The sequence below is a fragment of the Mytilus californianus genome, unplaced genomic scaffold (genome assembly GCF_021869535.1).
Source record: "Mytilus californianus isolate M0D057914Y unplaced genomic scaffold, xbMytCali1.0.p SCAF_5, whole genome shotgun sequence".
Lineage (NCBI taxonomy): Eukaryota > Metazoa > Mollusca > Bivalvia > Mytilida > Mytilidae > Mytilus > Mytilus californianus.
In genome coordinates, this window is record NW_026262701.1 from 107,108,351 (window position 1) to 107,118,784 (window position 10,434).

At 32.6% G+C, this 10,434-nt stretch overlaps 1 long non-coding RNA gene across 1 annotated transcript; it reads right to left on the minus strand.

Annotated features, from left to right (window-relative positions):
* Positions 1-6,396: 6,396 nt before the first annotated feature.
* Positions 6,397-10,194, minus strand: LOC127702618 (uncharacterized). Its single transcript, XR_007982509.1, has 2 exons — positions 10,022-10,194; positions 6,397-6,923 (listed from the first exon to the last, which is right to left on the minus strand). It is a non-coding gene; the product is annotated as an uncharacterized LOC127702618 (long non-coding RNA).
* Between the last annotated feature and the right edge of the window lie 240 nt (positions 10,195-10,434).

Consider the following 10,434-nt stretch of genomic DNA (forward strand, 5'->3'; position numbering starts at 1 on the left):
GAGAATAATAAACTTTGACTTGATGTGCATAACAACGTTGCAGACATAAGAAAAGTAACAAACGTGATGCAATATGGTTTTTTTTATGTAACCAGTCTATGAAAAAGGTCTGAGGCTGAAACGTAGAGTTTAACCATTGTGTTTAAAATATTGATGTAAATTCAATTCATTGTTTTTAAAATTATAGATTTTTGATTGGTCTGCACTGGGACATAATATATTGACGTTAGTTTAATAGTCCCAGGTCTGCACGAGAGGGTGACATTTAAAAATTTTCTCCTGCTGAGCCATCGGATAGAGTTAAAGGTCTCCATCATATTAACCAATCAAAATCTGGCATTTAAACGTGAAGTATAATAATATTGGTCATGTAAGCAGTAAATATATTGTCTGTATGTATCTCTTAATGTGATTATTGTTGGTACAAGTAGTTAAGTTACAAAAAATGCGGTCAATAGAGTGCGATATGCATGATACATAAGCGGAAGTTCTTTTGATAGTGGACAATAAACTTCTCATGTCTAGTTCTCCGAACGACCTACATTTGAACTTTTCCGCTGTTTAATTAAACACATGAAATTAGAATTTTATGATTTTTATGACATACTTTAACACAAGACAGTAGAACTTTCAAAACCTTCGTTGTTTATCATTTAGGACAACGGAATTATAAGAAAACTATAAGACTTCTACTGATTATCAATATGAGAAGAGATTTTTAAAAATGATCTTTTCTGATCACGTGCTAGTACCGGAATGGTGTAAGATCATCTATATTTTATGATCGGGATGTGGCTATTGAGAAAAGCTTTAGGTATAACTTTCTCAATACATTTCATTTTATAGCGTGCAGGACATATTTATAACTTTAGACGTTTTAAACCATTATAGATAATAGTGACTTTTTCACTATAACATGCAGTAATCTATAATAGAAAAACAAAGGATATGGGGTATCCAACCATGACACAAAATCAGTACATGCACAGCAAAAAACACAAAAAAGCTAAAGCACAGCGCTTTTATTGCTGTTCTTCATCTCAAAGTCACAATGAGGCCTTCAACACGGATCAACAACAACAAAAATCTCATCTCACTGCAAGTTTAAGACTGCCCCTAGCACCGGCTTGAGCGGAATTCTTTGCAAAAAGAGCGCAATTCTTTGCAAAAATAATTTGGATAGACTTTTTAAGACCACCTAATCGGGCCCGGTCAAAAAAAAAGAACATACGGAAAGTAGTACATATTTAAAACAAAATAGTTCCTACGCACAGGTGTAAATCTTAAACTATGTAGCACATATTTTAGTAATTAAGGTATCAGATGAAAGGTGAAGGACTGGTGATCCTTGTAGAACACACACTTTTTAATAATACAAAAATGTATGAATGAATTCTAAAATTGAGGGCATATATAGCCGGTTTCTCAGAAATGAATGGACTGGTTTGGTGTATCCAAACTTCCGGTAACCAGTACAGTACGGTCTGATGTATAAATACAGGTATATTGATCCCGATTCCAGAAAATGTTTTAAATTTAAAATTTAACGTGTATAGGAATGAGGACCAAGAATAGGTGGTGTGCGCCTTATTATAATTTTAGTATACAAACTGTCCTAAAATTGAGAGAAATTCCCAATGATGTGGCACACATAAGAGAAGTTATCTAAAGAATAAATACACTATAACTTTAAAAATACAGAAGAGCATACATATCAATATATTTAAATAAAAATAATAATCATTTAGCAATATCAATTGTAATAAGTCAAATATCAAAGTATGTACATGTGCCATGCTCGCGTGTTGGTGTCTCGTAGTTATATATTATCATTCATCGTGCTTGCAAATTAATTATGTACTTTAATCCAACATGCGTCCATCGTTCATGCTACCTTCATCATTCTACATTCATTTTCCGTTATATATTACACGCGTGGACCGCTTGAATACTACGCGCGTTCATTAGCTAAATCATTTGATATGTAACCTAAGTACAGATTCTAGGTACTGGCGTTGTTTATCATCTTAATTACGTGTTATAGTGTTATTAGGTCTTTCCACTTTTCTGTGGAAACACCTATTGTATTTGTTCTGATTATTATTAGGTCTTTCCACTTTTCTGTGGAAAGACCTATTGTATTTGTTCTGATTATTATTATTTTTTTCTTCCGTCAAATCTTGTTATCGCGTAAAATCATTATAAAGCCATATGACCTTTTACAAAAGGTTGGACGGAATATGACAGTTGTTTCCCATTCGTTTGATGTATTTGAGTTTTTGATTTTGCCATTTGAAGGGACTTTCCGTTTTGAATTTTCCTTAGAGTTCGGTATTTTTGTTATTTTACTTTTTACATATTGATCATGTTAGCACTAAATTATTCGTGATACAAGTAGATAGGTTACAAAAAATATAGTTTTATCAGGTAACAAAATTCCGTTCAATGGAAAACACATGTACGGAGGCGGATTTATTAATTGATTGTTGCCTTGTCCAGTGACAAATATGTCATGCATATTCACGACGAGAACAATTTCATGATTAATGCAATGGGAATGTTATGCAAGGAATGTCGACGGTCGAATGGCTTGATTTGGACTGTCACTTGAAAATGACAGCATGTTGGATAAGAGCAGTCATTTTGACTTGCAAAAGGCCACCGATGGGCCTCTCAAAGAGTTGTTGCAATGTTTGTTTAAAGTCAGAGAGCGTGACACACGAAGCCGGACGTGGCTGCGTATTTATTGATCCCGTACTTTGACAGGGGTTTTACTGATTGTTTGGTATTTAGGTCAGTGGTTCTTTCGTGCACTCCGGCTTCCTTCATCAATAAAACCTGACCGCTGCAAAAAAGCGCAATAGTGCTGAAAGTGGCTTCGGTAGTCGGGGTTTTACTGAGAGACCGGTGATGTCCAGGGGTGACCATATTTCCATAACCCAGTCAAGTTGAACCCTAAGAGTACTGTACGGAGGCAGATTTCTTTTAGATAATAAACAACCTTCCTAAATATTCTATTATATACCTAATCTTCCAAAATACAAGTCTTTGGGAAGGTTAAGCTAGCAAACATGTTTAATCCCGCCACATTATGTCAAATGCCTGTAATTGAGTGGTTGAGTTTGTTCATATATGTTTTGTTCATAAACCAGACCGTTGTTTTTCTCGTTAAAATTGTTTTACATTTGGTCATGTCAGGTTCTTTTTATAGCTTACTGTATGGGTTTTGTTCATTGTTGAAAGCCGTACAGTGACCTATATTTGAGTAGCTATACGTCATTTGGTCTCTGGTGGATAATTGTCTCATTATCAATAAAACTACAAAATTTAAGGGTCAATATGTGCTTGTACCATCGGTGACACTCTGCGGAAGAAATTATGAATTGTCATTTTACCACTTTTAAATTTTCCACGAAACTGAAAGTGAGCTTCAAGACCAAAGAGTATTTGACGACTTATATTTAGTTGACAGATTTAATTTTATGTAGGATACATTGCAAACTAGTCTATAAGTTGTTTAGTGTTGTCAAAATAACTTAGAAATACATGAGTTTGACAAATATTTATGTCTGTGTGTATTGATTATTTACAAATACATAATTGTTGAATTGCATACAGTCTCAAAAGAACAAAAATATGGGGGATATTTCAACAATACAGCAACCCATAAACAAAATCATTTGAAACAGATACTTTTAATGATTATGTTTAAAGAAATATTGCTGTTTGCATTTTCCTCTAGTACATTGTACTACAACGTATTAGTTTAATATAAACACAAACAAGTGTGTGTGTTTTTTTTTTTTTTTTTGTTTTTTTTTTTAGATTTTGATATTTCAATTCCACATGGGAAGATATTAACCAAAACAAACAAAAAAATGTTCGTTCCCTATTGTAAATTTTCCTTTTTTTGGACGGTAGTGTACCTTTATTTTCTTCTTACGATGTGTATTTCTCTAGAATACTTCGTTATGCTCATGTCTAGATCTGTCGTGACGTTTTAAATTTCGATGAATATAACCTATGTACATCTTGTAAATTTTTTAGGCAAGAATTTCGTTATCACGAATTACGTTTTGAAGTTTGGCTGTACCCATAGAAACTTTTTTACAAAAGGGATACCACATCCTTATTTTGACGATAGTATAGTTTATATAGCCCGTAATTATAGATACGATCAATGTATACCTATTGACGTTTCTGCATCAACATGAGCTGTGCCTATTCTGATACAAAGTTAGATATCAAATATAATTGACTGACCATTAGTGGTTCACATAAACTGACATAAACTTTAACAGGAAAACACTGTACAAGTTTTGAACCATGACTGAGAGAGAAGGAACAAATTATCTCCATGTAAATGAGATGTGCCAATTAAAAACAGCTGCATTAAAACATATTAATTATCAGACAACATGGCCAAAAGAAAAGGAAAAATGACGAAAATACAGTCTAAAATAATTGCTTACTACCACTTCATTTTAACTCTAGTAGATAGTTGTCTTATTGGCAATCATATTACATCTCCTGATTTTATATAAAAAAAAAAAAAAAAAAATACAAAAAAAAACTAAATATTGAGCAACACGAACCCCGCCACAAACCAGGTTATACTCAGGTGCTCTGCAAGGGTCAGCAGTTCCTGCTTAACTTGTGAAATCAATTAAGCATATACTTTTATTATATATGTACAAAGATCATGAAAAAAGAAAATATTGTAAAGTTTCACTGTATATGAATTTTGACTGCATATCCATGTGCTGTTTATTTGAATTTCAGTGAGATAGAGAAAAACGATCAAAGTAATAATATGCACACCTTTTGTATAAGTGTAGCTATATATGTCTTGAAAGTTATGTGCCAATTCAAATGTGTCGCGATTGTTCAGAGCAAATCGTCTTTATCTATGTTTAAGGTAGAAAGCCAGACGAATAAAACACCGAGAATATGAAAAAGTATAAAATCTAAACAGCCTTCATCAGATGATCAGTTACAAAACAATCCATGTTTCCATAACATTGTCCTTGTTTCATACAACAACAATTATTACATATCAAAGGTGATGATCAGGTAAATACAGTACATTAAGTACTAAAGTAAGTTAATAACGTAGTTGTTTTCATGTGTTCAGTTACAAAATGTGTAACATGATAATGCAGAAATGATATCGACGGTGACTTTTGTAATGTTGATAATTTATATAACCTACATTTCACAGAAAGTCGAGCAAAAACAAGTTCCCAGATTAGGTGAAGACTTGAGCGCTCACAAACATGTTTAACTCCGCCACATTCTTTATGTGCCTGTAGTTCAGTGGTTGTCATTGGTTCATGTCTGTCATATTGGTTTTTCGTAAACTGTTTTGTTATAAATTAGGCCATTAGTTTTCTCGTATGAATTATTTCTCATTTTTTCGTATTGGGGGTCTTTAATAGCCGACTATACGGTATGTGTTTTTCTCAATGTTGAAGGCCGTACGGTGGCCTATAATTGCATATATCCACTTCATTTGAACTCTGGTTGATAGTTGTTGGTGAATAGTTGTCTCATTGGTAATTATACCATATCTCCTTATTTTCATTACTCATTCTTAAATGTTATCAATTTAACACTGCAGTAACATCTTTGAATATTGTCTTTATCGGTACTAATGTTGATTTTTTTAAATGAATTATAACATTACTAAATATGAATTGCTGCACAGTTATGAACACTTATAATCCTACATCATGACGATACCTATTTAGATATAGGAAGATGTGGTATGAGTGCCAATGAGACAACTCTCCATCCAAGTTACAATTTATAAAAGTAAACCATTATAGGTCAAGGTACGGCCTTCAACACGGAGCATTGGCTCACACCGAACAGCAAGCTATAAAGGGCCCCAAAATATTACTAGTGTAAAACCATTCAAACGGAAAAACCAACGGTCTATCTATATAAAAACGAGAAACGAGAAACATATTTGTTTGGCATTGCATAAAGTCATTTGATGACTCAAACCCTTTTCAACTGAATTTTACTGTTTATTCTACTATTGTGATTTTAACCACTGCCAGTAGTTAAGAGAGGGTTGAATAATAACAATCATGTTTTGGACTGCCTCATTATTTTTGTGTCTGTCCCAAACCAGGAACATGTAATTCATGATCAGTGATTGTCGTTGGTTAATTTGTTTGTTGTCTTCAATATTTGTTTTCCGTTTGAACACAAATCAAGTCGTTGGTTTTCTCCTTTTGAATTGATTTACATTTTGACATTGCAATGCCGTTAATAGCTTACGATATGGTATAGGTTTTGATCATTGTTGAAGGCCGTACAGTGACTTACAGTTGTTTACATCCTCGTCATTTGGTCTCTGGTAATTAGAGGCATAATTAGTAATCATACAACATCTCCTTATTTTAATATATGAGGATATGATATACAAATGTACTTAGTATAAGTACAATCAGGAACACTATGTGTGAGACATTTTTTTCAACCTAATCAAATTACGTAACCAGACGGTGTTTTATTGATTCCTAGACGTCCATTTTATTCATCTATTTTAAAATTTGTTTTCCAATGGTTATTGTTTACATCCTTGTCCTTTGGTCTCTTGTGGATAGAGGTCTAATTGGCAATAACTATGTACATAATGTATGTACCATGCTCGCATGGTCAGTTTAAATAGTAGAGGTATCAACTTGTACGTTTGTTCGGTAGCAATATTATACCATAATAGCCTTTGTATGAGGTCGATACGAGGATATATCGACCTGAAAGAAGTATATTGACTGAGGACGAAGTCCGAGGTCGATATATCCTCTTATCGACCTCATTCAAAAGCTACAATTGTTATATTATTATTGTCGTTAAGCCAGAAGTAGAGCACCTGCAACATTCCTTTTCTATCTGCTGTTTTCAGTCTACCTCTGAAAATAAAGTTGGACATGTTACTCTTTCTAAACGAATCCAATTAGTTAGAATATACACAATCATAATATTATTTTATATAAAACCTTATATATTGATCATGTTAGCACTACCTGTATTGAATGTTTGTGTATATGTAACTCGAATCTAAACGCAACAACTCGGTTAACTGTGAGGATTATTTCTTTCTAGTTTTAAATTTCAGTTGGGATAACGAGACTGTTGGCCTTATTTTGTTGTTATTGCATAAGCACATGCTTCAATACATGTTACTCTTATGGAATTTTTGTGCAAATTTCTGTCTTGTCTTAAATAATGCAGATGGATATATATGTAACTTTAAAAGTATACAATTTAAAAGTATACAATGGATACACTTGGTGAAATATAACCCATGACTGTACATAAGTCTTATCCTGTAGCAAGTCAGATATTATTTATTATATTTATTGGTTTAATGATACAGAAACCCAGAAACTTTAGTTGATTAATTTATTAACAAGCTTATGCAATTCTGTTTAGAACCCTTTCGGACCTTCATCCTAACCTGAAACAGTAGTGTAACGTTTCAACATAAAAAGACACACTATAAAATATCAATTGAAATGGCTTAACTCGATCAAAAAGACATATGAACAAAAACAGGTAAACATACACTGAACGAATAAGTTTGATCTATGACACAATACAATATTAATAAAAAAGTAGTAGAACAATGTCAAAACATGCATGTTTGCCAATGAGACAACTCTGCACCAGAGACCAAATGACGTAGAAGTTAGGTTTTGCGCATTGATTTGTTAACCTTCAGTTACCGCTATTAAATCATTCAAATATACTGATAACAATTCCAGTCTTAATGCTTATGAAATTGAAATACATGCCGAAATACATGTTTACAAATAAAGTACGATCGTGTTTTCATTCATAAAAAAATATTTTAGATTTACAACCTCTTTACACGCCTACACTTGATTTCCGCATATTTTGTTGCAATCTTAAAAGCGATCTTGAACAATATGTATGTAATAAACACTATGTATATATAATAATGTATGTATTAAGTCGGTTTCAAAAGTAATGGTTTATGATGATAAAGAATAGAAATTGATTATGGACAAGTTGATAGATGATACTCCTTCTTAGTCGAATAACTGTCTTAATTAAAATGTACGAAACCCGTACTACACACGGATTTCCCCATTATTTTACTGGTTATTCAAGTCTTACTTATTTGCTTTCAATAACACCTCGTCGTGTAGTGTCTACTGCATGAATACTACTAATATTTTGTTAGTCAACAAGAATCAAGTCATGTACCAAGTCAGGAATATGACAGTTGTTTTCCATTCGTTTGGTGTGTTTGAGATTTTGATTTTGCCATTTGATAAAGGACTTTCCGTTTTGAATTTCTTTTTGAGTTCTGTATTTGTGTTATGTTACTTTCTACATAATTACATAAATATATTTTTTATAATAGATATAAAAGGTCAAGCTTACAAATTATTTCAGTTAACCCTGTTCTTTGTTTGTACATTAGATGTTTGAATATACTGGAGCTTCCTACTTGATAACACATTACTGTTTATTAGTGTGTAAGTTATTCGTATTTTTGAACTTTCGACAAAAGAAAAAAGGTCACTGTATTTTCATTAGGCATGAACGTTTTAAAAAGGGTATATCCACTAATCCTCTTTTAAATCATTCAACTAAGTGAACTTATCCAGAAAAGATTGGCATAACAACATCTTACGGTAGATCTCTTCAGTATATCGATGAAAAGAAAAATACCGGAATGGTGAAAGATCATCTATATTTTGTGATCGGGATGTGAATATTGAGAAAATCTTTAGGTATATCTTTCTCAATACATTTCATTTTATAGCGTGCAGGACATATTTATAGCTTAAGACGTTTTAAATCATTATAAATAATAGTGACTTTTTCACTATAACATGCAGTAATCTATAATAGAAAAACAAAGGATATGGGGTATCCAACCATGACACAAAATCAGTACATGCACAGCAAAAAAAAAACAAAAACAAAAAAAAAAACAAAAAGCAAAGGAACAGCGCTTTTATTGCTGTTCTTCGTCTCAAAGTCACGGTGAGACCTTCAACACGAAGCAAAAAAAAAACCTCTCACCTCACTGCAAGTTTAAGTCGACTCCTAGCACCGGCTTGAGCGGAATTCTTTGCAAAAATAATTTGGATAGACTTTGTCGGGCCCGGTCAAAAAAGAACATACGGAAAGTAGTACATATTTAAAACAAAATACTTCCTACGCACAGGTGTAAATCTTATACTATGTAGCATATATTTTAGCAATTAAGGTATCAGATGAAAGGTTAAGGACTGGTGATCCTTGTAGAACACACAATTTACTGATAATTTTGAATAATAAAAAAATGTATGAATGAATTCTAAAATTGAGGGCATATATAGTCTGTTTCTCAGAAATAAATGGACTGGTTTGGTGTATCCAAAATTCCGGTAACCAGTACAGTATGGTCTGATGTATAAATACAGGTATATTGATCCCGCTTCCATAAAATGTTTTGAATTGAAAATTTAACGTGGATAGGAATGAGGACCAAGAATAGGTGGTGTGCGTCTTATTAAAATTTTAGTATACAAACTGTCCTAAAATTGAGAGAATGATGTGGCACACATAAGAGAAGTTATCTCAAGAATAAATACACCATAACTTTAAAAATACAGAAGAGCATACATATCAATATATTTAAATAAAAATAATAATCATTTAGCAATATTAATTATATTAAGGCCAATATCAAAGTATGTACATGTGCCATGCTCGCGTGTTGGTGTCTCGTAGTTATATATTATCATTCATCGTGGTAGCAAATTTATTATGTACTTTTTTCCAACATGCGTCCATCGTTCATGCTACCCTCATCATTCTACGTTCATTTTCCGTTATATATTACACGCGTGGACAGCTTGAATACTACGCACGTTAAGTAGCTAAATCATTTGATATGTAACCTAAGTATAGATTCTAGGTACTGACGTTGTTTATCATCTTAATTACGTGTTATAGTGTTCTTTTATTCGTCTTTGTAAATTATTACCTTTACTGTTTAGTCCATTTTTGGTAATATCCTCTTGGCTTGGCTCGGTACTTGTACATTCCTTCATGAGATGCCTCTACCAAGTCAGGAATATGACAGTTGTTTTCCCATTCGTTTGATGTGTTTGAGCTTTGGTTTTGCCATTTGAAGGGACTTTCCGTTTTGAATTTTACTTGGAGTTCAATATTTTTGTTATTTTACTTTTTACATATTGATCATGTTAGCACTAAATTATTCGTGATACAAGTAGATAAGTTACAAAAATTAGGTTTATCAGGTTACAAAAATCCGTTCAATAGAAAACACATGTACGGAGGCGGATTTATTAATTGATTGTTGCCTTGTCAAGTGACAAATATGTCATGCATATTCACGACGAGAACAATTTCATGATTAATGCAATTGGTATGTTA